At 37.3% G+C, this 27,879-nt stretch overlaps 1 protein-coding gene and 1 long non-coding RNA gene across 8 annotated transcripts in view; one reads left to right on the top strand and one right to left on the bottom strand.

Moving 5' to 3' along the window:
• RNF38 (ring finger protein 38) overlaps window positions 1-27,879 on the top strand; it is a 220,708-nt gene that overhangs the window by 90,009 nt on the left and 102,820 nt on the right. The gene's annotated exons all lie outside the window — the stretch shown is intronic.
• Window positions 123-27,868, bottom strand: LOC138158911 (uncharacterized). Of its 2 annotated transcripts, none has more exons than XR_011167767.1 (3): window positions 27,735-27,868; window positions 12,797-13,975; window positions 123-5,710 (listed from the first exon to the last, which is right to left on the bottom strand). It is a non-coding gene; the product is annotated as an uncharacterized lncRNA (long non-coding RNA). The 2 variants fall into 2 exon arrangements; XR_011167766.1 differs by lacking the exon at window positions 27,735-27,868 and adding an exon at window positions 17,938-20,445.

Below are 27,879 nucleotides of genomic sequence, written 5' to 3'. Positions count from 1 at the left end.
AGGAAACTGAGATAAAAGTTAAAGTGACTTCCCCAGGGTTATACAGATATGTGTCTGAAGCAGGATTTGAACTCAGGACTTTTTGACTCCAGACTCAGTTCTGTATCTACTGTACCACCTAGCTGCCTCTCTCTTTGATTTTTAGGTATATATGTCTATTAGTATTTTCATTGACTCAAAAGGCAGACACATTTTAGAGGGAATAGTTAAAGATAATTTTCCTCAATAGTCAGACTAATTCACAGTTCCACCAGTAGTGGATTAGTACACTTGTTCTCCCGCAATTCTGGTAGCAATTGCCATTTTCTTTTTTTTTTTCTTTGTTCTCTTTTCAACCTGATAGGTGTGATATAGAACCTCAGAACTGTTTTAATATGTATTTTCTTATTACTAGTAATTTGGATCATATTTTCATATAATAATAAAAATCAAGATTTATACAGTGCATTAAAATTTGTGAAGTGTTTTGCATGTGTATATTATCTCATTTTATCTGATACATGTGGCCATTGATTTTCTTTATGTGAAAAGTTTTATGCAATCAAAATTATCTATTTTATTTCTTGTGATCTATATCCCTTGTTTAGTCAAGAATTTGTCCTTTATCTATAGATTTAAAGGGCAGCTAGGCAGTACAGTGGATAGAGTGTCATGCCTGAAGTCAGAAAGACTCATCTTCTTGAGTTCAAATCTGGCTTCAGACACTTACTAGATAAATGACCTTGGGCAAGTCACTTAACTCTATTTGCCTCAGTTTTTTTCAGCTGGAAAATGAGCTGGAGAAGGAAATGGCAAACTACTTCAGTATCTTTGCCAACAAAACCCCAAATGGGGTCACAAAGAAAAATGACTGAAAAGCAACTGAGCAAAATAGTTGTTAAAAGGTATCTACTTCCTTTCTCTTCTCATTTATTTATGAGAAGAGAGTACCTTTTATATTTAGATCATGTATCCATCTGGTGATTAATATGGTACATAGTGTGAGCTATTAGTTTAAATCTAATTTCTGCCAGACTGCTTTCCAGATTTTCTAGAAGTTTTTAATCAACTACTATAGTAGTCCAATGCTGATAGCTGAGAAGCTTATGTTTATTGAACATTATTACTATGACTGATTGCTTTTGGATCTTATTTACCTAATAAGTTCCACTAATTAACTTTTCCTTTTTTTTTAACCGATACCAAATAGTTTTGGTAATTACTGCTTTGTAGTATAATTAGTCATCTGGTATTGCTAATCTCCTTGAATCCTATTTTTTCTTCTTTATTTCCTTTGATATTCTTGACCTATTACTCCTCTAGATGAATTTTGTTATTATTTTGTCTAGTTCTGTAAAGTAATACTTTGGAAATAGAATTGGTATAATATTGAATCTACATATTAATTTAGGAAGTGTTGTCATTTTTATTATATTAATCCAGCCCAACCTTGAGTGATTAACCTCTCCAGTTATTTTCTATAAATAAGTATTTTGTGTGTGAATTCACATAATTTCCTTGTGTGTCTTGATAAGTCTAATTATTTTGAATACAATTGCTTTTTATTTCTCTACCTATTTGTTTTGTAATATATAGAATGGTAGAAGATTTTTGTGAGGTTATCTTAAATACTGCTGCTTTACTGAAGTTTTTAGTTAATTTTTTTAACCTATGCTTATTTCTTCAATTTCTTTGCTGGCATTATTGCTATAGCTAATATTCTAAGAACAATATCAAATAGCGCTAATGACAGTGGACATCATTGCTTTACCCTTGATCTTACTGGAAAGGCCCCAAGGGTTATTCTACTTTAGGTAAATAAAAGAGTATTTTAGATACTCTTTGTTTTAGATAAATACTGTTACCCATATTAAGTTTTATTCAGCAATTCATTGATTTTTAATTTCAATTTTGTTGGTCTCTTTAATTTAATAATTTCTATTTGTGTGATAAATTGGGGTTTTTCAATTTTTGCTTTTCTGTTTTTTTAAATTGCAGGCATACTTCAGTGATTTTTTTCCTTCTTTTGTTGATGAAGATATTTATAGATTTAAATTTCCCTGAAATGTTTGCTTTCATTGTATATTAGAAGTTTTGGCTATATTGTTTCATTGATGATGTTTTCTTTGAAAGTTTCTTTGAAGTTTTCTATTATTTTTATGTGTTTTTTTACTTCCATATTCTTTCTGATAATATTTTTTTCATTTAACATTGAATCCTTTCTTTAGATACCATTTATTGATTATAATTTTTATTTTCTTGTGGTCAGTGAGAGGTGTTTAACATTTCCCTCTTTCTTCATTTGTTTAAGCTTTTTATGTGATAATACCTATAAGTTATTTTTGTAAGGTTTCTGTGCACACCTTAGCCACATGTATGCTATTTTATTCTCATTTGATAAGGGCCATAACTAGCTTTCAGATATATTTGACAGATCCTTAATTTCTATTCTTGATCTTTCTGTTTAAATTTTCTAGGTCTTTAATGGGTCACTATCATGGGGTTGTTTTGCTATAGCTTTGCCATTTATTTCTCTTTGCAGTTTGATTATCTTTCATTTTAGGTACTTAGATGCTAGGTACTATTTGGTACATTCATGTTAAGTATTAATAATATATCATTATCAATTATTTCCTTATCAGTACACTAAGCATAGTAATTTTTCCCTGCTTATCTCTTCACCATCCTTTTGTCATTGTTGTTTACTTTCCCTGGAATCATTATGACTTTTCTTGCTTTTTTGTACTTACTTGAGACATAATAAATTCTGCTTTATCCACTTATTTTTCCTCTATGTGAATCTGTTTCAAGTAAGTTTCTTTTATAAAGGATTTATTTTTTGATTCTGTTTTCTATTGCATTCTACTACTCTTTTCTTTTTTTATGAGTGATTTCATCTAATTTATATTCACTGTTATGATGCTGGTTATCAACCAGTTGATAAACATTTATTAAGCATCTGCTATATAGTGGACTATGTTAAGTGCTAGGGATACAAAGAGGCAAAAGACAGTCCCTGCCCTCAAGGAGCTCACAATCCAAGGAGGGAGACAACAAGCAAACAAACATGTACCAACAAGCTCTCTACAGAATAAATAGGAGATAATTAACAGAGGAAAGGCACTAGAATTAAAAGGGATTGAGAAAGGTGATAGAAGATGGGATTTTAGTCGTGACTTAGAGAAAACCAAGGAGCTCTGTAGGAAGAGCAGAGCAGGGAGAGCATTTGCAATATGGGCAGCACCCTTAGAAAATATCCAGATCTATGAAATGACATGTCTTATGGGTGGAACAGTTAGGAAGTAAGGTGGAAGAAGACTGGAAAAGTGTGAGGGGGTTAGGTTAGGAAAGGCTTTGAATGCCAAACAGGGCATTTTGTATCTACTCCTAGAGGCAATAGGAAGATACTGGAATATTGAGTAGAGGGGTGACCTGAGCTTTAGGAAAATCACTTTGGTGGCTAAATAGAGGACAGAATGGAATGGAGAGAGCCTTGACGCAGGCTGATGCATCAGCAGGTTGTTGCAATAATCCAGGCACAAGGTGATGAGGGCCTGTGCTAGAGGCACAGCAGTATCAGAGAAAAGAGAGCACTTAGGAAAGATGTTGCAAAAGTGAAATCAACAGGCTTTGGCAACGTGGTATATATGGGGGTGAGAAATAGTAAGGAGTCCTAGATAAATCCTGGATTGTGAGCCTGAGGTACTGTGAGGATGGTACTGCTTTCTAAAGTAATATTAAAGGTAGGAGGTGGGGAGGGTGGCATAGACTCCCAAAGTGGGCAGTATTGCCCCCTGGGAGGTGCTGGAACAATCCAAGGGGGTGGTAGTAGCCTCAGATGAAATTAGGGAGTGTTAAATAAAAATAAGTGGGCAGTGGAAGCATAAGGGAAGAAAAGAAAAATTTGAAAAACTGTATATGTTTCATCTGTTGTGTAACAGAGTTAAAGTTATAGTGATTATGTTATCTTCCAAATAAACACGCAAAATGCGGGTTATAACCTATCTGTGGTCAAGTCCTCTGGCAGGTCTTAACAAGCAAGTATTGGCAGGCAAGCCTGTCATGCATTGTTGGCAAGTTCAACATGCATCAGCAGGAATATGTGCACGTAATGACTTGTTTATGCTATGATTTGTAATGCCATGCACAAAAGCTTTCCAGAAGAATGCTACTGTGAACAGCTTTTAAGGTTCTGATTACACAGTATAGTGATCACTCTATTTATTCCATAACAAATCAAAGCAAAACTTTCACAGAGAATCAAGGTACAGCATTCACATTATTACAGCTTATCACAGAAAATCACAATATGATATTCACAATATAGTCTCAAAGTAAAATAGTCACTCTTAAGTTAACTCAGTCAGTCACTTATCAGTAACAATATCTCAAAGTACAATAGTCAAAGTCTTCCCCTCTTGGGCAAAGTCTTGATTAACTCAGTCACTTATTCAGCAATCAATTACTAAGTATCATACACAAAACCCTACTTGTTCATCAATCAGTTACTAAGTATCATACACAAAACCCTCCCCCCCTTAGGTCACTAGAAACTATAATTCTGTAATTACTCAATACCCAAGGAGAGTTCTTTTCACCTTGACTTGGGGCCTATTCTGAGATTCCCTGGATCCCCTTCCATGGTCCCAGATTCTACCTGGATTCACCAGACTCACCTGGGTTCAATGGCAGGCAGCTTCCAGTTCCTTGACCAGCTCTCTGGGTAGGTCCTGCTCCAAACTGAAGTTCACAGGGTCTGGTCCATGTCAGATCCTTCACCATTGCTGCTCCAGGGAATTCAAGGCTCAACCAAGCCACAAACAAAGTCTCAGCCTCCCAGTCATGCTTCCTCAGTCACCTGGGCTCCTGGGATCCCGCTCAGAAGAAGCTCCACCACCAAAAGCTCCCAGGAAATTCTGGCTCAGTTCTCCATTCTTCTGTAGCTGCTCTGCCCAGATCTTAGTCTCAAGAAATTCTGACTGTGCCTCTCTGGGGCTTTTCCTTATATACACACAGCAGTAGCTTCCTGTTTTAGCCAACCTCTTCCTTTTACATCAGTAACAGGAGGCAGGAGTTCATACCTTCTGTTTCCCCAACAGAGGTTTGATCAGTTACTGAGTGCTAAGTACCTGCTATTTTTGCCAACACAAAGGGATCTTCAAATTCAAAATTACCATTACATGATTCTATATGGTTATATGATGCAATACTGCATCATCAAAATTTCATTGCAGGAAAAAAATCAAAAATTTACAAAAAATTATTAAATTTAAGATGCACCATTTAAAAATATTGCCAGTTTTTTAAAATGATGCAAATTTCAAAAAAAAAAGGGTTAAAGAAAGTAGATTTTCAGAGGGGTGCTGAGTAATTTCTTTTTTTTTTTCAAAAGGGGGCAGTAGGCCAAATAAGTTTGGGAACCTCTGGTTTAGGGGAAAGAGAATAAGCCCTCTTTTGGACATAATGAGTATAAGATGTATTTTTCTGTCCATCATATCTCTCTTACAATTTTTCCTTTTCTTTTTCCTTCCCTATCCCCTTTACAAGGAAGAATAAGCCTAGGGAATGAAAAGGAGTGGGATCTGTAGTAGTAATCTGTTACTGAAGTGGTCTTGATTTCATTCCTTTGCTAGTCCTCTCTTTACTCAGCTCAAAAACCATTTGTTTTTGACATTTTATTTCTCTCCTTTTTGGCCCCCTTCAGAATTTACCTTCTTGATTATCCTAGAACCTGGAATGAGAACAAATAAGGAAAATGAGCTAGTAACAGAGAGAAAGCTGATCATCCCACCTAGACTTCACAAAACGATTGTCTACTCCCAAATTCTGTAACAGAGTATAGACCAGTATTTGAGGCTTTATTGTTGTTATTTTTTTTTAATCATCACAGGATTTTCTCTTGTTGTCTACCTGTTGTAATTTATAAAATTAATAGATGCAAAGTAGCTGACATTGCATCTGATGATTAATGATGTTCATTTGTTTCTTTTATGGTTTTCTTTGATACATATTAATTTTATACAGTTTTAATTGCTTATTAATGTATATGCTGTTTGTTCAATGATTAATTTAGCATCATTGGTTTGCCAAATATAATTTTTATATTGTCACTCTCAAAAAAATGGAAGTTGACATATTTAATAAGTATGGTATTGTATTGTTTTTGAACTGGAAACTCATGTGCACATTGAAAAGGGAAAAAAAGAATTTGAATATTGAAAATTAATTCATAGTAAGGTCAGGAATGGAGAAACCAATCAATATTCTGTTAATAATCTGATCTGTTGGATCATGAAAAAAAATACCATGTAAGCTGACTGTAGGCTCTAACACTAGGAAGACAATTTTATGTATCCCCTTCTGAAGAGGAGTTGATCGGGGGAGTTGAGGCCTTAATTAGAAAAGGGGGCCCATGACAAACAGGTTAGTTAAAGAGAGTTCTTAACAACTCATCTGTCCTATGAGAAGAACTGGAGTTAGATCTCCTTCTGCAGAACAAGATAACTCTCCTGTGGATGAAGTTACTCCAAAAGTTGAACAGTCAAGCAGTGCCTGTGTGTAAGGCTGAAAGTAGTTATACATTGTTACAGAGGGCTATTTCAAGTCAGGAAATTTTTCTGGTAAAATACCATCTCCTTCTGGGGAACAAACATGGGAAGTTTAGGTCAACAAGGTGACAGAATTACTGTGGACTTGACTGGAATTTCAGCAAAGATAAATAGCTTATTGACTTCTCTCAAAAGATCAGCTTTTGCACTTGCACAAGATTTAGGGAAAAAAACAGCTTATCCTCACATGACAGACTTGCTTGCAAAAGTTAGAGTTTTGGTGTCTGTGAGTTGCCAAGACAAGCTTATGATTCTTTTGTTAAAACTATCATTTGGGGGCAGCTAAGTGGCATGGTGAATAGAAAACCGACCCTGGAGTCAGGAGGACCTGATTTCAAATCCCGCCTCAGACACTTGACACTTAACAAGCTGTGTGACCTTGGGCAAGTCAGTTAACCCCAATGGCCTTGCCTTCCATGCTCAAAAAAAAAGGACTAACATTTGGTAGAAAGGAGAAATGCCTACTGATTTTGTAGGGAATGTGAATGCTGAATTAAGGAGACTACTAAAAAGGAGAGCAGTAAAGCTGGAGGAAGCAGATGAAGCTAGCCTAGAACCAGTGGGTGATGACTTGAGATACAACTAAGAGAAAAAAAAAACTACTCCCAGTTGTTGTTTATCTGTACTCACCTTCATAGTTTCAAAAAATCCGTGGACAAAAGTTTGCAGGATGGATTGGGAACAGAAAACTGCTTTGAGGGCACTTAACTTGAAGAGATTCACCCTCACCTAGCCCTAGAGCACTCATTCCTGTAATGGGCTACTTACAAGCACATAACAAGAGAGTTGAACTGACAATATTGATTCTAATACAAAAGTTTACTGAGATCTGTTGTAAGATGGCACTGTAGGAGGAAAAATCATTGTATTAGTGAAGACAAAAGACAGAAGACAGAGGTCTTAACAGTCGTAGGCAAAATCACCACAAAGTAAAAAAAGCAGTAATATTTTGTGTTACAACTGTGGTCTAGATCAACACATCAGTAGAAAAATGCTCCTGAGAGCACTACAGAATTGGCACATAAGAAACTTAATTCTAAGGAATGAGTATTTGGTAAGTAAATTTAAAAAAGAAGAATGATAAAGGCAAAAGGAAAGGGACAAATATTTGATGGATGAGCAGTTGGTAATAAGTGAAATTATGATTTTTATTCATAATTATTTTTAAATATAATACATTAAATATGCAAAATAAATGAAAACAAAGATGTACCTTTAAAATATCTATTGTGTGGATGAATAATGAATGAATAAATTCTTACCAACAGGAAAAAAAAGAATTAGTATTTGGAAATAAAGATGGGGTCAAGGATGGAGCTCATCTCAGACCCCCAAAATAGCAAGAACAACCTCATCAGTCAGATCACAGCAGTTTTAGATAAAAATATGGCCATCATGATACAAGAAGACAAGAATAATTACTTTGCATTTAAAAACTGTGGACTAGAAGACCATGAATAGGACAAGTGCCCTTGAGAGAAGAATTATCACTTGGTTCAGAGGAAGCAGATTTCACTATTGAGAAACCCCAAGTTTTTTTTTTAATTAAGGATTGAAAAAAAGATGGTTAAGTTTTATTGAAAAATTTTTGTGTTTAAAAATCATTAAGGAGACCTGATAACCACTTTAGTGATTTAGTGATAGTGATAACCAGATAGAAAAACTTAAGTGTGAGATATCTCAGCTGAAGAAGAAATTGAAAAGTGAGGTAAAACTCAGATGGACATTTGTAAGAAACCAAGGTATTCGTGTTTTGGATATAAAAAACATACAAAAAGGATGTGATTTATATCCAATTGATATAAGAGAATTTTAAAAATATGTTTGAAAGATTACTTCTCCTTGGAAAAGACAGCAGAAGTAGAAGCCTAGCTTTCTTTCTAGTTAGCCTAGAGAGCTTCTAACAAGGTGTTCTTCAAGTAAAGCAGATGCTGTATATAGAAGCCCATTAACTAGTACTGAGGAGGTTCCCAGTTCAATCAAAATGAGAGGGATGAACCCAGAGGCAGAAGTTTTCTTGCCTAGCACCTTAGTTGTAAAGCTCGAAGCATAAAGAGACAAGCCTTCAAGATTAGAAATACTAGTAATAAGCTCATGTCATTAATCAATTTGGGCATAAAGGGAGGAAGGTTGATATATGTCACAAAAGAATTAGTAAGCATTTGTTAAGCTCCTACTATGTGCCAGGCACTGTGTTAAGTGCTGAGGAGACAAAGAAAGGCAAAAATTCCGCAGTCCCAGAGATCACGGTCTAAGGGGGAGCATGAGAAGGGAACAACTACATACAAACAATATGCGTAAGGATCAATTGGAACCATCAGCAGAGAGAAGCATCATCACTAAAGAGGTTTGGGAACCAGTTCTTGCGGATGGTGGGATTTTAGCCAGGACAAAGTCAGGAAATGGAGATCAGAAGAGAGAGAATTTCAGGAATGGGAAATAGCCAGTGAAAAGACCTAGAATCAGGAGATAGAGTTTATTTGAAGAACTGCAAAGACAGTGTCACTGGATCATAGAGCACTGGGGAGGAAGGCAGGAGAAAGTCATAGCGAGTCAGGAAATACAGGAAGGGACCAGATTAAGTAAGAAATGCTTTAAATGCCAATAGTGGATTTTATATTTGATTGTAGAGGTTATAGGAAGTCACTGGAGTTTATTCAGTAAGATAGAAAAGGGGTGATACGGTTAGACTTATACTTTAGGAAGATTAGTTTGACCTCTGAGTGGAGAACAAACTGGAATGGCAGGGAGATTAATCAGCAGACCATTTCAGTAGTCTCCATTAGTCCAGGAATGTGACAATGAGGGCCTGAGGTGGTGGCAGTGGAGGAAAGGAGTTCATAAGAGACACATATAAAGGTAACATGGACAAGATTAGGAAAAGGGAGGGTGAGAGAGTGAGGAGTCAAGGATTATGAGCCTGGGTCACTGGGGGGATCGTGGTGTTCTTGACAATAATAGGAAAGTTGGGAAGAGGGGATGGTTTGGAGCAAGAAAGATCCAATGTGTTTGATTTGGGACAATGTTTTGAGTTTAAAATGTCTATGGGACAAGCATTTTGAAATGTCTAATTGACATTGAAGATTTGAGACTGGAGGTTAAGAGAGAGGTTATGTCTAGATTCGTCAATCTCGGGATTTGTATGGAGATAATAATTTCATCCAAGGGAGTTAATGAGATCATTAAATGAAATAGTATAGAGAGAGGAAGAAGAAAAAAAGGGGGGCCAGAGCAGAACCTTGGTGCCTACCTAGTGGGCATAACTTGGATGAAGATCTGGCAAAAGAGAATGAGGAGTGGTTAGACAGGAAGAGGAGAGCAATGCCATAAAAAACCTACAGAGAAGAGAGTTTCAAGAAGAGGGTGATCAACATTGTCAGAGGCTGCAGAAAAGTCAAGAAGGATGAGAAGTGAGAAGGCCGTTAGATTTGATGATTTGGGGAGAGCAGTTTCAGTTGAATAATGAAGTTGGAAGCCAGACTGCAAAGAGTTAAGAAGAGTGAAAAGAAAGGAAATGGAGACACCAATTATAGAAGGACCTTTTAAGGAATCTAGCCACAAAAAGAGATACAGAACAATAGCTGGCCAGGATATATAGATCAAATGAACATTTTTTGAGGATGGGGGCTATAGGAGTATGGTTGTGGCGAGTAAGAAAAGCAGTGTATAGACAGGGAGAGATTAAAGATTAGTAAGAGAGTAGGAATGATAAAAAGAGATAATCTACTAGGAAGACAGGATTGAAGGGGAATACTTGTGCAGAATCAGGGTTTACTTGACTGGGAAAAAGTCTACTTCTTCATATGAGATAGGGGAGAAGGAGGAGATAGTGGCAGAAGACATCTGAATTAGAACCATCAAAACTTTTAATAGTTTAAATTATGATATTTCAAGAGAAGTGCTTACAGGGGCAGCTAGGTGGCACAATGAATAGAGCACGGGCCCTTGAGTCAGGAGGACCTGAGTTCAAATCCAGTCTCAGACACTTGACATGTACTAGTTGTGTAACCTTGGGCAAGTCATTTAACCCTTGCCTTCCCCCCTCCTCCCAAAAAAGAGAGAAGTGCTTATTACGTATAATTCATTATTAAATTATATATAATGTTGCTTTGTACTTTTGACATATATATAGTGTTGCACATGCATAATGTTATATTATTATATTTAAATATCATTACCACTGTTCTTAGTCTTGTATTTTTTATTCTTCTCTGAAAGAACATACTTTGCATTATAGATGAATTATATATAATATTAATGAGACTTTGATATACCTTGAAGGCACCATACGTCTTTTAACTCTAGTTCTTCCAGGAATTTGTTCAGTTCCCTATTTTCCCTTTTGTTTATCCTTGTATTAGATTTATCCAAAACTGAGAGAGGGATATTAAAGTCTCCTGTCACTATTGTGTTACTATGTCTTCTTAAAGTTCAGATAATATTTCCTTTATAAATGTGAATGCTAAGGCATTTGGAGTATGTAAGTTTATTACTGACACTGGTTTGTTGTTTATGGTTCCTTTCAGCATAATATCATTTCCTTGTTTAGCCCTCTTTATTTTTTCAACTTTTGTTTTTGCTTTGTTGGACAGCATGTTTGCAACTCCTGCTTTTTTGGATTCACTTAATCCATAGTAAATTGTTTCCATCTCCTTAGTTTTATTTTGTGTATATCTTTGTCTTTTAAATGTGTCTCTTATAAACAACAGATTGTAGGGTTTTGTTTTCTTATCCAATCTGTCCCTCTTTTTTTGTTTTATTGAATTGTTTAATCCATTCACATTTAAAATTATGAGAGTTAGGTATATATTTTCCTCTACCTCTTTCTGATATTGGGTTGTCTTTTTTTTTTAAACTTATGATTGTCCTCCCTCTTCTGCTATAAACACAATACCTTCAATTACTTTACCTTAATCTTTTTATAAGATGGCCTTGTTCTCACTGTTTCTCTTCTCCTGATTCCCTCTTCTTTTTTATCCCTTTCCCTTTGAGTTGCACTTATTCATTCCTTTTTTTTGTGCTTATATAAATCTTAAACCCTTTCTCCCACCTCAGTCAAGCAGATTCCTCCTTCTCCTCCCCTTCAACCAGTCTTATTCACTAGTTTGTTATTTATTCAATACCCCTTTTCAAGGAGGATTTCTCTAAAGCTCTTCATTATCCATCTTTATTTTTCTTTATCTTTATCTTCATTATCCATCTATCTTTTTTTTCTTTTTTTTTGGAGGGCAGAAGGCAAGGCAGTTGGGGTTAAATGACTTGCCCAAGGTCACACGGTGTTAAGTGTTTGAGGTTGGATTTGAATTAAAGTCCTCCTCACTCCAGGGCCGGTACTCTTTACACTGCCCCATGTAGCTGCCCCTCTAGATCTCATTCTCTGGTTCATGACCCCTCTAAACGTTTTCTCTGTATTCCTAGTACTATGCAAACTTCCAAAGTATCCATTCTAGACTTTCACCTGCAGTCAGATTCTGCCACTGCTTTATAGAGCTTCCTTATGGATTCTTCTTTTTCATCTGCCTCACTCCTAGCACAATTCCAGTTATTGTAGGTGTCAGAGAAAACTCTGCCCCATGATAGGGCTCCGCCACTTCCCTGATTATTCAGCCCACCACTGATCTGTACCTTCCTCTAGTTACCTGTTTTTTGCCCCATTTACCTCAGTATTTCCTCCCTGGGTTCATGTAATCTCCCACTCTCCCAAAGGCTAGTTGCCCCCAAGGAGTTCCATTTCTTGCCGTACTCTCCTCCCCCAAACCCCAAACCAGGTAGGACCAGTAGACTTTTCAAGTACCAAATCCTCCAGGTCACACCCATCACCAGGGCCCTATCTCCCTTCACAGACCATCTCTCTTTACTCATAGAAGCATTCATTCATCAGTGGAATACTCCACTATTACCAAAGCAAACACTCCTTCCTTTCCCCTCTTTTTTAGTCCTCTATCCCTCCTCCTCACCCAGGCTCCTGTAGCTTCTCTTTCTAGATTTGACACTGGCATATCACATTGCTCTCTACCCCCCTACTCCACTAATCTTCCACTCCTGCCCCTCTTCACGTACCTTGCCATGTTTCGTCCCACAAAAGAAACAGTGATTCATCTCTGGGCAGGGGGTTGCCAAGTTCTGTCGGTAATACCCTAGGCCCACCTCCTCACTGTTCTCTCCCCAGGACTTCACCCTTTGTGTATATTTAGAAAGAAATCACTTACTGGTTGGTCCTTTGGCTGTTATTCTGTTGCTATTTTTGACCGATGTATTTATTCATTCTTCCTGCATTTCTTTTATTTTGAAGTATTCAAGAAGCAAATATTCTTTAGTTCTTATTTTCTTTCTAAAAAATGTTTCAAAAACACCTCTTTACTTTTGAATGTTAAGCTCAAACTTGCAGGGTAAGTCTCCCAGGGCTACGTCCTGATTTCCAATGCTCTTTGGAATGTGTTATTTATTCCCTCTTGTGTTTCTGGTGGGTACAGAATAATCTTAAGTTATTCAAATTTCCATTCTCATGATCACATGCAAAACACATTTTTTATGAATTTAATTGTTAAATTTAACCACGGTGTGTCTTGGAGTTTGCAGCTTTGGCTTTTTTTTTTCTGGAGGCAATCTATGAATTTTTTCCATTGGTATTTTATTTTCTATGTCCAGAAGTTCTTTTCTATTCCTTCATTATAGTGTTAAGGTTTTTTTGTCCTATTGTGTTCTTCTGGTAGACCTTTGATCTTTAGGTTGTCTCTATGTATCTTGTCTCTGAGATCAATGTTTTGCTTGCATAATGAACATATTTTCTTTTAATGTTACTGCTTTTTGCATCTCTCTTCTTAATTCTTCTTCACTTTCATGAGTTTGCATTCCCAATCTGTTATTCTCACTTATTTCTTTAGTAGGACTTGCCATTGCAGAGTCCAGGTTTTTGTGTTTTTTTACTTTTATTCTGCCTGTTATTTTTGCTATACAGGCCATAAATTCTGCTCCTGTAATTTTCATTTCTCTTTTGAACTCCTCAGAAACAGTTTGTTGTGGTTCCATGTTCTCCTTACTTGTCACAGGGTCTTCTGTCAATGGCATTAAGTGTTGGATCATTTTCCTTTGTTTTGCAATATTTTTTCATAGATGCCTGAACTCATTTACTAGCTCTGGAGGTCATATTTCCTTATATTGTTAATATTTTCCCTGTTGATTAATCTGCTTATGTTCAGGGTCTTTTGAGTTTTCTTTTTCCTGAGATCTTTGGTAATTTCAGTCTTTATTTCCCCCCCCTGATTTCTCCTTACTTGCCTTCTGACTCTGTCATTACTGATGGTGGTTTCCTTGGGGGGTAGCCACCTGTTCAAGCTGACTGTGTCACTTCCTGAACAGACTTCCGCCGTCTGTAGCTAGGGTCCCCACTGCAGAGGAAAGAAGGAAGAGAAAACAGGTGGAGGGTTAGGTTTTGCAGGCTCCCACCTACGTGTCAGGTCCTTGGGTCTGCTAGTGTGAGAGGTAGAGGAGGAGTGCTCAGTGAGCTCAAGGTCTCCATGTGTTAGTTCATGTATTTTTTTTCTCCTTTTGAATTCTGGGTGTCCTAGACCATGGAGATAGCTAAAATTGCTTTATCTTTGGTGCATATTTTCTATTTTGGAGAAGCTTGAGAGATGAAGATCAGAGAAAATGTCTAGTCTTCCACCTTGTTGCTCATGTGACCCAGAACCTCTTTTGATGTGTCTGGAAATAATGAATTTTCAAAGAGTGAAAATTTTTCTCCGTGGAGAAATATAACACCAGAATCAATAACTTGTCCCTCAAAGATTGTAGATACTGGTACTTTTCTTTAAGAGTCAGTAGAGTCTTGGAGTTACCGTTTAAATATCATTCTGTAAAGAGCCTGTGAAACAGTTTGATTCCCTTTCTGGAGAGATTAACTTACATGAAGGGAAGACAAAGAGAAATGACTAAGAGTACTTATTCCTGACATTGTTTAATTCTTATCTGGGGAAGTAATATCAAAAGGCTTCTTCCCCCTTCCCCTCCATCCCGTTTAAAAAGAAAATCTGCCCTTAATAAATATCAACTAAAATGAGTCCTTCCATACATTGTTATGGCTGCTGTTCCTTAGTTTCTCAAAGACCAATGACATCACATGGTGATGTCTTGATTTGCATGTGAATTGGATTTAAGTGAGGCAGAGCTGTGCAATGTGTCTGTTCCTGATGACATTGGAGTCCAGTGGCAAGACAAAAGTCAAGACTACTGTCAATGGCCTAGTATGAATTAAGATCTTTCCCAGACCTCAATTTATCTGAGACAACACCCATTCAATTACTAAGGGCTAAGTAAGGATTGAGACAAGGTGGACTAATTTACCATCACAAAAATATTAATCTGGGAGGGGTTTTCTGTGCTGGCCAGAAACTTTGAGGGTCATAGATACAATAAATAGAGGGACAATCAATAGAGCTACAGGAAGTATAATGGTTTTGGTTGTTGGAGGGGGTAGAGTAGGGAAAAGATCACCAGTCTTACAAGCTCTAGCTTCTCCTTTTCAGTCTTTTTCTTTAACTGGTTTTTATGGTAATGGGAGGTGGGGGTCACCATGGAGATTGGAAAGAATTTCCCAACCCATCTTCACTAATATCTTTTTCCGGAAAATGGTACCCACTGTAGTTTTTTCTTGAATTTGCATATAACTCCTCTGGTTAGTGTTCTTCCTCAATCTTTATTGGAGGAGTTGTGTGAGAGTTGTCTTGCTGTCTCTTACTCAACTATCTGCCATCAAAGATCTGCCTTTGTAACTTTGGACAGGTCATTTGGACTCTTTGGGACTCAGTTTCCTCATCTATAAAATAGGAGATTAGATTAGATCATAGGTTCTTAATCTTTTTAGAGGACTAGAAAGAGAGTTTGTACATGAAACTACAAATCTCTTTTATGTACAACTTCCTTCTCGTTTAAGTACATCATAAATTCATCACGTTATCATTTTTCAAAGCTGTCCTGCTTGCCCATGATTCCTTCTGCCCTTCATTCTGTTTTCTTTAGTGCATTTAAAAAAAATGTTCTGTCTAATGCAGAAATATGTTTAACATGATAGCACAAGTATAACCTATATCAGATTGCTTGCTGTTTTAGGAAGGAGGGGGAGGGAGAAAAATTGGAACTCAAAATCTTACAGAAATGAATGTTGAAAACTATCTTTACATGTAATTGGGGAAAATACTATTAAGTAAAAAAATATCATATACCAATGACCTTCTTTTCTTATTTGTTTTGAAGGGGGTGGGGTGACAAGATTATTCTATCTCCCTTCTCTCTCCAGACCTCCACAGATTGAGAAAAAAGAACAACAAAACCTTTATAACAAATATGCATAGGCAAACAAAACAAATTCCCACATCCCCAAAATGTCTGTCTCATTCTGCAGCTTGAGCCCATCACCTCTGTGCCAGGAGGTAGGTGAGTAGTATGTTTCACTCTCAGTCCTCTGAGATTGTGGTTGGTCATTACACTGATCAGTGTCCTTAAGTCTTTTGGAGCCTTTGTTTTCATGTTGTTTTTGTTGCATAAGTTATTCTCCTAGTTCTGTTTACTTTTCTCATCATCAGTTCATACAAGTCTTGCTAGAGTTTCCCTGAAAACTTTTCAGTCATTTGTTGTGGTGCAATAAAATTATGTTATTTCATATACCATAATTTGTTCAGTCATCCCCTAATTGATGTGTACCTCCTTAGCTTCTAGACCTTTACTAAATCAAAAGAATTCTTGATAAGAGATTTTAATAGGTATCCTAAGCAAACTGAAAGTTGGGACATTGTTTCTAAAATTAAAGAGAAATTGTAGTGACTTTGGTTGTAATCTTTCTCATTGTTGATACAACCAAATTAATTATGTCATTATGTTGTTTGTTACATTTTTAATCAGTAATATAGCTAGCAACTTTGATATTTAGATAAACCTAGGAGATTAGGTTTGAGATATGTATATATACATACATATGTATGTATATATTATGTATGCAGATGCATACATATTATATAGCAAGTGAGAGAGGTAAGTAAATGTTTATATGAAAATAGATGTTTCCATTTTATTAAATAAATACTATTTAATGAACTTTGGTGGGTGCTGAGACCTAATTGCTTAAGGAGAAAGTTGTTTTTATTTTATTAATGTGGAAATATCAGAACATACTAGCTTGATTGCCTTAGAACCTGGAATGAGAACAAATCAGAAAATGCCCTACCTAGTACTGGGTAGAAAACAGATGATGGTGGTCAACTCTAAAACATATCTACATCTTTACTGTGGGGAGACTCTTGTTTGTGTTTATTTCTGGGGCTTCTCTCAATCCTTAGGATTTATTCATCACATTAAGGGTTTTCTTCTCTTTGCTCCTAATTCTAGGCTTACTTCCTGAATTGAGACAGGCCAGGCTCTTAAACCCCTCCCTCCCCCTTGTATAGTATAGGATGGGTGCAGAACCTTTTTGCTTCTGAAACATTCACAGTCTAGATATTATTACAGCTTCCCTACCACAAATCTTCATCAAAGTCTGGGGCCAGTCTGCCCTCTGCCACAGTCTCTGGTTTTTGTCTCTTTCTCCTATTGGCCTCATGCTGGTACTTGCCTTTGCCCTGCTTGTGGCCTCCTTCTTTGGTCATTATCTGGGAGTAGGCTCTACAGATTGCATAGGCCTCGTGGAGGGCCTGAAGTCATGAGCCCTGTCTAGTTCATCCCCAAGTACAGTGAATTACTGGGAGCTGGCTCCTTCTCCACTGTGACTCTTACAGTCTGAGGCCAAGATCCTACTTGCTTCAGTCTACAGTGAATAATAAAGCTCACTTCTCAGAGAACACTGATGAATACTGTTCACTTAGAATCTCAGACTGTTTGGGCTTAAAATTATTAAATTATTACTACTATTATTTTAGGGGTGTGTGGAGTATCTATTCTTAGTACTTTCATTCCCATTTCCTATGTCTTATGTACAGGAGTATATCAACTGGTCGCTAACTTTCTAGTTGAAACCGAGCCAAGGAAATATCAGCCAAGTTCTTTGTTCAGTGGGCTACAGCTAGATTATGATATTTGCTGATCATTGGAGAATTCTAGAAGCATTGTGGATCTTTCTTTATTTTGTCTCTCCCTGGTATTCATAGCCAGACTTTGAGCCTGTTTCTCAAAATGTTTGTGATACAATTCACATTCATTCAGTTTCTTTCTCCTTTTTTATAGTAATTGTGAGTCCTAAATTACTTCTGAGCTCCAGAACCACATTTTTCAAATAATTCTTGAATATATCCATCTGGATGTCCTATTGGTACTTTAAACTCACTTTTAAAAAATTACTACATGTAATTAAAAGTGTCCTTACCCTTCTGAGTTCCATGGTTCCTGGTAAGGGAATCACTGTTCTCTCAGGCATTCTGCCTCAAAACTCCCCAGACCTGATTCCTTCCCTGTGTTACTTATTTCCATATCCATATCATTGCCCACAGTCACACAACTAGTAAGTGCCTATGACACTTCCCATATCCATATCCAATCATTTACCAAATCCTTTTGATTCTTTCTCTGGAATAGCTCTGCCATACCTCATATATATTAATAAGGATAATAATAATAACAAAAATAAATAACATTTTTATGGTTCCTACTATGCTCCAGGCACTGTACTTTACAAATATTAACTCATTTGATCCTCACAACAACCCTTCAAGATAGATGCTATTATTATCCTCATTTAACAAATAGGGAAACTGAGACAAACAGGTTAATTGACTTGCTCAGGGTCACACTACTAGTAAATGTCTGAGGCTGGATTTGAAATCAGGTCGTTCTAATTGCAGGCTGGTGCTCTATTCACTGAGTCACCCAGCTGCCTTCTATTAGTCAAGTTCTATATATAAATAAATGAAACATGACCTCACCTACTTCTTATCAAACCATATCATTTATTGATAGCATACAAACCACTGATCAAATATACACTATTTAAAAAGCTTATTAGAAAGCTTTTTTTGAAAAGCTTTAGAAAGTATTTTTGTTCAGTGGTGGTGGTGGTGGTGTTTTTGCTTCTATACTACCTTTGGTTACTGATTTTGACCTGGTTGTAGTAAAGGAAGCTGAACACAGAACCACAACCCAGGAAATTGTCTCTATCCAATCTTAGAATGACCTGTCCAAGGCAGTTAAAGGTTATTCTGTTTTTATTATGAGGACTTTTCTCTAAAGGCACTAATCTAGGGTAAACTGGCTCCAGGCACCTGTGAGTAACCAGTCGTGATCTGGATGTGCATAAACTTAGGAGATGGAGAATCCCTTTGGTATAAGATAGGCCATTTATGAACTCAGTCATTCTAGCTGTCCTGTTCCCTCTACTTTCCAACTCTAGACCAGAGGTGTCAAGCATGTTGCCTGTACAAAGGCAGCCCGCAACATTCCAGAGTCCAGCCCAAAGCAGATTAAAATATAATTGGACAATATATAACAAAATTAATGAAAATACAATAAATATTGTCAACACTACATTTTGAAACCAAGTCAATCTGTGGGCCTGAAGAGATCCTTGCACAGTGCAGTGGCCCCTGTGTCTATTTTAATTTATACCATTGATCTCTATAGACCTGCATCATATTCTCTTTTTTATCTAACAACTAGAGGATGCAATGTATAGAAGTCAGGAGGACCTGAGTTCAAATTGAATGAATCAGGCATGAGAGGAATTATTATTTTTGTCTTGTATTAATAACTAATTATTGAATCAGGGCCAAGGTTTTTTCCCTTTTCTACTTCCTCATCCAGAAATCAACCAGTGTGGGAAATCTTTCTCAGAGAGTTGCCCAGGCTAAAGATCTGATCAAAATCAGTAAAAGAAATTCCAAGTTTAGGCTAAGGGGTGGATTTCTGCTCTTTGTGTTTACTCAGACAGGTCTGGGGAAATGCGAATTCTCCTTTTGTTGAACAGGTAATATAGAAAATGATAAGTCTTTAACCAAGTTCTGGGTGTTCAGTCAGTACTCCCAAGACCCTCATTAGAATGAGCCCCTAATTATAATATTCTCTCATTAACTGTTAACCAATCAGAATTGATTGCCACCCTCAGGAACACTCACTCTTCCAAGAGCACATAAACTGGGAGGCCACTGCCATGAGGGCTCTTTGGCATTTGAGAGTGCCACTTACCTCTTTTATTAATAACATGATAGCCTTATTAATAAAATAATTAAATTACCCCCAAAATTATGTCTCTTAATTGTTTTAAATGTCATGGGCACTTACTAGGCAAATCACTTAACCTCTGTTAGCCTCAGTTTCCTCATCTGTAAAGTGGGAATAGTAATAGCACCTAATTCAGTGTTCTTGTGAGGATCACATGAAAGAACATGGCTTTGCAAATCTCAAAACACTATATAAATGCTGCTGCTGCTATTGCTACCACTACCACTAGCACCACTACTGCCTCTTAAACCACCCCAATTCAAGACTCATTACTTCTTTGCCAGAATAGTACCATACCCCCCTGGTTTTCACTTCAAGTCTCACCCTACACAACTTCTTCATGTCACTAACCAGATTAATTTTCTTTATGAACAAATCTGATCATGTCCCTGTGATAATTAAAATCCTTTAATGAATCTTTTACCCACTGAATAAAAGTCTAAACCTTAGTATGGCATTTAAGATTCTTCATAATCTTCCACTAACCTACTTTTTGTGTATTCCCTAGGTAAGCATGGTATGCTCCTCTCTCCCCATTTGCCTTTCAGAGCCTTTATTGGCCTTCAAGGTCTTACTCCAGTACCATTATCCTTCAGTTAGACTTACTTTATCTCACTAAGTGAAAATGAGCTCCCTTTCCTCAAAATTTTCATCCCACTTGGTACATGTAATTCACTTATTACCTTTTTTAAAATTTTACATTATAATTGTTCAAGTACATGTTTTATTTCTATTAGATTATAAGCTCTTTGAGAGCAGGAATTATGTCTTATTTATTACGTATTATCTCTTACTATAGCTTTCATTGTGTATAGAAGACTCTTAATAGATTGTTGAATGATTGTTGATTGAAAGTATGTAAAGAGTTCAGTTACAACTCCTAGGTCTCCCTTTCCTGCCTGGCATTCTTCTTTCAGTGGAAGTGGGATAATGGGCTATAGACTTTAGATTCATACCCTTAACTCAGCCACTTTACTTTTTAAAAAGTTTTATTAATCTGTCCATCTCACTACTGACAGATGTTTTATTTTAAAAACAGCCCTCTATACATAAATAAATAGTCTGACTAAATGAAGTCCCACATTTGCCACATATGAAAATGTATGTTTTTCTGTATTTTTAGAGCATCACCTTTCTGGCAGGAGATGGTTGGGAGGGGGTGTGGTTCATCATCATTCTTTTGGACCTAAGGTTTAGTACTACATGGATCAGAGTTCTTTTTTTTCCAGTGGTTAATATTTTTTACTTAATTAAATATCTCCCAATCACACATAAAAAAAAATTTATCATTCATTTTTTTTAAATGTTGAGTTACAAATTCTCCCCCTCCCTCCCACTTCCTCCCTCCCTTCTTGAGAAGGAAAGTAATTTGATATCATGGATCATCTTTCAAAATTGTTTTTCCTCTATAATGTCTTTGTTGTATAAATTGTTCTCCTAGTTTTTCTCACTAAGCTCTGAATCATCTCATAGAGATCTTCCAGTTTTCTCTAAAATTGTCCATTTCTAATGGCACAAAAATACTTTATTACATTTATATACCATAATTTGTTCAGTCTTTCCCCTTTAGTTTCTAATAGAAGGCTACTCCCTTAATTTCTAATTTTGGGCTACCATGAAAAGAGCTACTATAAATATTTTTGTATATACAATTAATTTTTTCTTTTGTCTTTAGGTTACTGGTCTAGTGTTGATATAACACCCTTGTCACCTTTTTAGGGCAATTTCAGAGTTATCTCTCCTTTTCAGTAACCTATAATTTTTGGAATATGTACATAGATGTGCACAGCTAGATTGTGATCTTGTCTTATTTGTTGTTGGTCAGTTATTTTTCAGTCACGTCTAATTCTTTGTGACCTCATTTGGGATTTTTTTAGCAAAGATACTGCAATGGTTTGCCATTTCCTTCTCCAATTGACTTTATAGATGAGGAAACCGAGACAAACAGGGTAAAGTGACTTGCCCAGGGTTGCACAGCTAGGAAGTGTCTAAGGCCAGATTGGAACTCAGGTCCTCCGTGACTCCAGGCCTGGTATTCTATCAGTTGTGCCCCATGGAGTATATTATTACTTACAATATCCAAGCAATCACCCCCTTTTCCTGATATTTTCTCTACAAAAACAAAATGTATCATGTTACATTTTCTGTGTTAGTGAGAGATTTGAAGTAAGAGTATATGATTGTAGCTTTTGAACAATGCAAAACTTTTCTCTTAAAATGATCACATTTCAAAAGACTAGCAGGAATTTGGATAGAAGGAGATACAACTTTTCCACTCTGCTTCTTCTAAGCTTAATAAATGCTTAACCTGCAGCTAAGATCTTGAAATGATGATGGAGAGCGCTAGGAAAAGTTTTGGCCCCGTATCGATGTTTCTCACATTGAATCTGAATTTCTCTTCATAGAAAACAGCTTATGGCCGTTGGAGCTCCCCTTCCCCCAGAACCAGTTCTGGAACTTGAAGTTCAACAGTATGGCTAAGCAAATGGCTAAGCCTTGTAAATTATTTTGTGAACTATAGTCTCACTACTTTATCTTGGTTTCAGTAGTTCATAGAATAGCTCATAGCACTTCTTGGCTGGGCTATGAGGGGGGATCTTTAGAAGAGCCTAATCTTACCCACTCAGCTCCTGGCATCCCAAGAGAAAAGCTATTTCAGTCTGTCAGCCTCTGAAAAAAATCACATTGATGCCCGGGAAGTTGAAAAGCTTAGCAGCAGCTGGGTCTTATTCACCTCTTGGTTCTCAGCTAATGGATTCTTTCCTGGACTCTCCTGAGTCTTTCATTCTAGGTCTCTTTTTCACAATTCCCTCTTTTGACCCACCCTTTTCTTCTTGCGAAAAAAAAAAAATAGCAAGTTTTTACTGGAAACATAAATCATAATCACTGCCACATATTATCTTCTTGATCAAATGAGATAATATATGCAGAAGCACTTTGTGTTTTTCACCTAGATGTTGAAATTAGTCAGAACTTGTGGTTAATGTCAACATAAACTGAAGTTTCAGTCTTGAGTGGTGATGTATTTACTCTAAGAATAGAAATATTAGCTTATGGTAAGCAAATATATCTATTTTTTTTTCATTTTTCAAATGCTTTATTAACTTCTGATTTACAACTTTCATTTCCACCAGATTTTGAGTTACAAATTTTCTCCCCGTTTTTCCCCTACCCACCGCTCCAAAATAGCAGTCCCACAGGATATCTCCTCCTCCAATCTGCTCTCTCCCATATCTTCTCCCAAAACCTTTCAACTTTTCCACTAGGGCATGGTGGATCTCTATGCCCCAGTGCCTGTATATCTTATTTCCTAATTACATGTAAAATAGTATTAATAATAGTGTGTGTGTGTATATTTTTTTTTAAACATTTGATTTTAAAACTTTGAATTCCAGATTCATTCCCTTCCTCCCTTGTCACCCACCCTTACTGGGAAGGTAAGCAGTTCAGTATAGGTTGTACATGTGTAGCTAGTGCAAAATGTTAACATAGTAGATATATTGTAAAAGACTGACTATACTTCCCTCCCTCCTATCCCACCTCCCACTTGTTCTGTTCTCTGCTTTGATCCCATCCCTTTTAAAAAATGGGTGCTTCCAACTTCCCTGCCCCCCAGCCTACCCTCCCTTTCATCATCCCCCCTCTCATCCCCTTCCCCCCTACTCTCCTGTAGGGTGAGATACCTTATTTAGTGTGTATTTCATTCCCTCCCCAAGCCAAACTCAATGAGAATAAGGTTGACCCATTCCCTTTTTGCCTTCCTATTCTTCCCCTCCATTGTAACCATTTTCCCTTGCCTCTTCTATATAAGATAGTTTACCCCATTCTGTCTCTCCCCATCTCCTCTCATTATATTCCTCTCACCTCTTAATTTCACCTTTTAAGTATCATCCCTTCATATTAAATTGGTCCTGTGCCCTTTATCTATGTATACCTGTAAACATATATTCACGTATGTATTCATATGCCCATATATAGACATATATATATATATATATATATACATTTATATTCCCTTCAACTACTTTCATACTGAGAAAGGTTTCATCAGTTACAATTATTGTTTTTCCATGTAGGAATGTTAATAGTTCAACTTTGGTAAGTTCCTTATGATTTCTTTTCCCTGTTTACCTTCTCATGCTTCTCTTGCTTCTTGTATCTGAACGTCAAATTTTCTATTCAGATCTGGTTTTTTCATCAAGACTGCTTGAAAGTCCTCTATTCCACTGAATGACCATATTTTCCCCTGAAACATGATACTCAGTTTTGCTGGGTAGGTAATTCTTGGTTTTAATCCCAGTTCATTTGCCCTCCAGAATATCACATTCCAAGCCCTTTGATCCCTCAGTGTAGAAGCTACCAAATCCTAGGTTATCCTGATTGTGTTTCCACAATATTCAAATTGTTTCTTCCTGGCTGCTTGTAATATTCTCTCCTTGATGTGTGAATTCTGGAACCTGGCTACAATATTCCTAGGAGTTTTCTTTTTGGGGCCTTTTTCAGGAGGTGATTGGTGGATTCTTTCAACCTCTATTTTGCCCTATGGTTCTAAAACATCAGGGCAGTTTTCTTTGAGAATTTCCTGGAGGATGATTTCTAGGTTCTTACTTTGATAATGGCTTTCAGGTAGTCCAATAATTTTTAAATTATCTCTCCTGGATCTATTTTCCAGGTCAGTGGTTTTTCCCATGAGATATTTCACATTGCCTTCTATTCTTTCATTTCTTTGGATCTGTTTAACAGCATCTTGATTTCTCATAAAGTCATTAACTTCCATTTGCTCCAATCTAATTCTGAAGCAATGATTCTCCTCATTGAGCTCTTGAGATTCTTTTTCCATCTGGCAAATTTAGTTTTTTAAGGCATTCTTCTCCTCATTGCCCTTTTGAGCCTCTTTTGCCATTTGAGTTAGTCTATTTGTTAAGGTGTGATTTTCCTCAGTCAGGCTGTTGACTCTCATTTCATAATTTTCTTGCATCGTTCTCATTTCTCTTCCCAGTTTTTCCTCCACTTCTCTTATCTGCTTCTTAAGGTCCTATATGGCCTGTAACCAGCTCGTATTTTCCTTTGAAGCTTTTGGTGCAGGAGTTCTGACTTCACTGTCTTCCTCCTGTTCCATGCTTTGATCCTTTTTGTCCCCAAAATAGGAGTCTAATGTTGGGTTCTTCTGTTTGCTTTGTTTCCTTTGCCTGGTCATGTTGCCACTCAATTACTTGACTTTTGGGCTTTTTGCCACAGTAGGACTCTGCTACCAGACAGGGGAGCTTTGTACCAAATGCTGGCGTTTTCTCAGCTGCCGGAGGTATTAGCTGGGTGCCCTTGCTGAAGCCTCCACACACTCTTGCAAGCTCGACACATACCCCAGGACCTCCATCCTAGCCCTCCATCCAGATCCAAGCAGGTTAAGGCAAGAATGATTACCCCTTAAACTGGTCGCTGGGTTCCCCTACACTCTGCAGTCCAGGAGCTGCCGATACCACGTCGGGGCGGCTCCAAAGCCTTGCTCAGTAGCTTCTTGCCCTGGGGGCAAAAGCCAACGCACTCTCAACTACTGGGTCCCAAAGTCCGTTGCACTGCCCTCTCACTTTGTCCTTAGCATATTTGTGTTGATAATTCTAGAAACCACCACAGCTGCTGGTGATCTGGAGTCCCTCCAGCAGGTGGCTAGTCAGGCCTGCCCTGGAGCTAAAACCTCTGCATGGAGCTGGGTTTGGCTCCCAGAGCGCTGTGCTGGCTGATTCCTGCCAGCCTGCTGGGCTGTCCTCAGCAGGAGGTTACTTCTCTGTGTCATTTTGTGGGTTCTGTAGCTCCAAAGTTTGTTCAGAGTCCCCTTTTACATGAATTGGGGAAGGTGGAAGCTGGAGCAGCTTGGAGGACTTGCTTCTACTCCTCCATCTTGACTCTGTCCCCAATATATCTATTTTGTTAGACTCCTTACTCATGTTAGGCAAACTATTTTTCAGATCCTGGTATGTCATTAAAATTTTTGTTATTATGAACTTGACAAACAACAACAAGCATAAGTATTTCCGTATGTAAAGAATATGCATATAAAATTATGAATCTCTGTTACTTATGGCTTGTTTTCATTAAAAATAATTTATGACAAGTTGTTCTAACACTGTTTTGCTTGTCCGTGTCTCTGAATTTCTTCTTACTTTCCTGTGTGCAATTTTAAAGTGTTTTACAACACTTTTTTTTATTCCATTCTTTTTTTTTTTTGGTACTACTGTCATTCTGTCATTGCTCTAATTCCCTTTTCTCTCTCTACCCCCTCAAACCTTCCCTTGTAACAGATAATTCAAACAAATGCATACATTGCCCATGTCCAAAAGTATATGTCTTATTCTCTGACTCTAGTCTGTTGCTTCTCTTCTCATCCAGCCAGACGTTTATTAAGTACCTGCTGTGGGCTAGGTTCTGCACTAAGCTCTGAGGATACAAATAGAGGCTCACTTAGTGGGGAAGCAGGATTCCTCTTGGGTCCTCTGGAATCTTTGTTAGCTGTTGCATTGATCAGAAAGCTTAAGTCTTTCACAATTGTTTTCTTTACAAAAATATTCATTATATAAATTGTCTTCCTAGTTCTGCTGCATCCACTGCATCTATTCGTGCAGGTCTCCCCAGTTTCTCTGAATCCATACTTTTCATAATTTTTAATAGCATAATAATGCTTCATTGAATTAATTTGGCATAATTTGTTAAGCCATTCCCCAATTGATAATCAAAAACTGCTTCAGGTCAAAGTCTTACCTTGGACATGGTGGTTTTGTGACCTTGGGGATTAAAATATAATCGGAAACATTTAACAAAATAAGGAAAGGTACAATAAAACCTAGATGACAATTACATTTTAAAATGAAATCATTATGCTGCCTGCAGGTATTAGTGTAAGAGGTTCTACTTCCCATCTCCCTCTGCCCCCAAATTTCTAGGCAGCTCCAAGACTCTTAAGTCACAGAGGTGGTACTAACCTGCAGTGGTAGAGGGAGTTTCCTCATCTTACACCACCACTGAAATCGCAGGTCTAGTACCTCTCCATATGAGGGGAAACATCTGGCAGATTGGTTCATAAGCAATAATGATCTTTTTTGTGTGTACAAGTTTGTGTGCTCTGACCAAGACCTAGTCCTTGATAGGGCTGCCCTGGAAGGGACTTCTGTTCTATGTCTCTAGAGAGAAGATGCCTTGTTGATTGCTCAAGTGAATCTACTTAACTTGCCCATACAGTGAAGATGTTGGAAAATTGCTATACTGTATAACTGTAATGAAAGGAAGTGTAGTATAATGGATAGAGAGCTGGCTTTAGTGTCAGGAAATCTTGCCTTTAACTAGCTGAACCCTGGACAAGTCCCCAAACCTCTGAGGACTTTAGGCAGCTTAATAAAACAGTAAGTGTTTGGAAAGGGTGCTTACCTGCATTAATGGAAGAAATTTCTTCATACCAGAATTCCCTATACCAATGGAATCCCAAGGCTTGTCCCTGTGCCCTCCAATTATGTTTACAGTTTTCCTAATATAAAATTAAAATTTGGGGGAAAAATTTTTTTCTAAGTATTGCGTGCAAGACTGAGGGAAATGCAGAGGTAAGTAAAATACCCCCATCTTTTTAAAGGGAAGTTAAATAGGGAAGTTAAAGAAGTAAACATGTGGCACATGTATCAAGTTACTATGGAACCACTCACTTTCTCAGTTAAAGTGTGGGGCTGTTTTTGACCATCAGAGTTAGGAAAATGCAGTTCAAGTCTCAATCCAGTATAAACGATGTAGCCATCTGAGCAGGAGTTAGAAACAAATAGCCAAGTATGCAATTGAAAGACTAGTCAGAAGAACAACAGAGAAAAATAAAACAAAAAAACAATTTTCACCATTCCAGCATCCTACCAGACTCACTCTGAGCTTTGGCAACCTGCTATGCCTTGTTGCTGGGCTGGGTTTTTTGGCAGCTACCTTGCTTGGGTCCTGAATCTTCTCTTGTTGCCACCACCACTTTACTTGATTTCTGCAGACATCATCTATTGAAACTGCATCCTCTCCCATTGTTCTCTGCTTCCAAAGCTGCCATTTCTCTGTCTGGCTGCTGCAACATTGGGTT

This window comes from Petaurus breviceps, unplaced genomic scaffold (genome assembly GCF_028583685.1).
Source record: "Petaurus breviceps papuanus isolate PSGF00001 unplaced genomic scaffold, PetGlider_PUasm1.0 175, whole genome shotgun sequence".
In the NCBI taxonomy this organism is placed as follows: domain Eukaryota; kingdom Metazoa; phylum Chordata; class Mammalia; order Diprotodontia; family Petauridae; genus Petaurus; species Petaurus breviceps.
The sequence above is the reverse complement of the archived record's forward strand: the minus strand, read 5'-3'. Positions and strand labels throughout refer to the sequence as shown.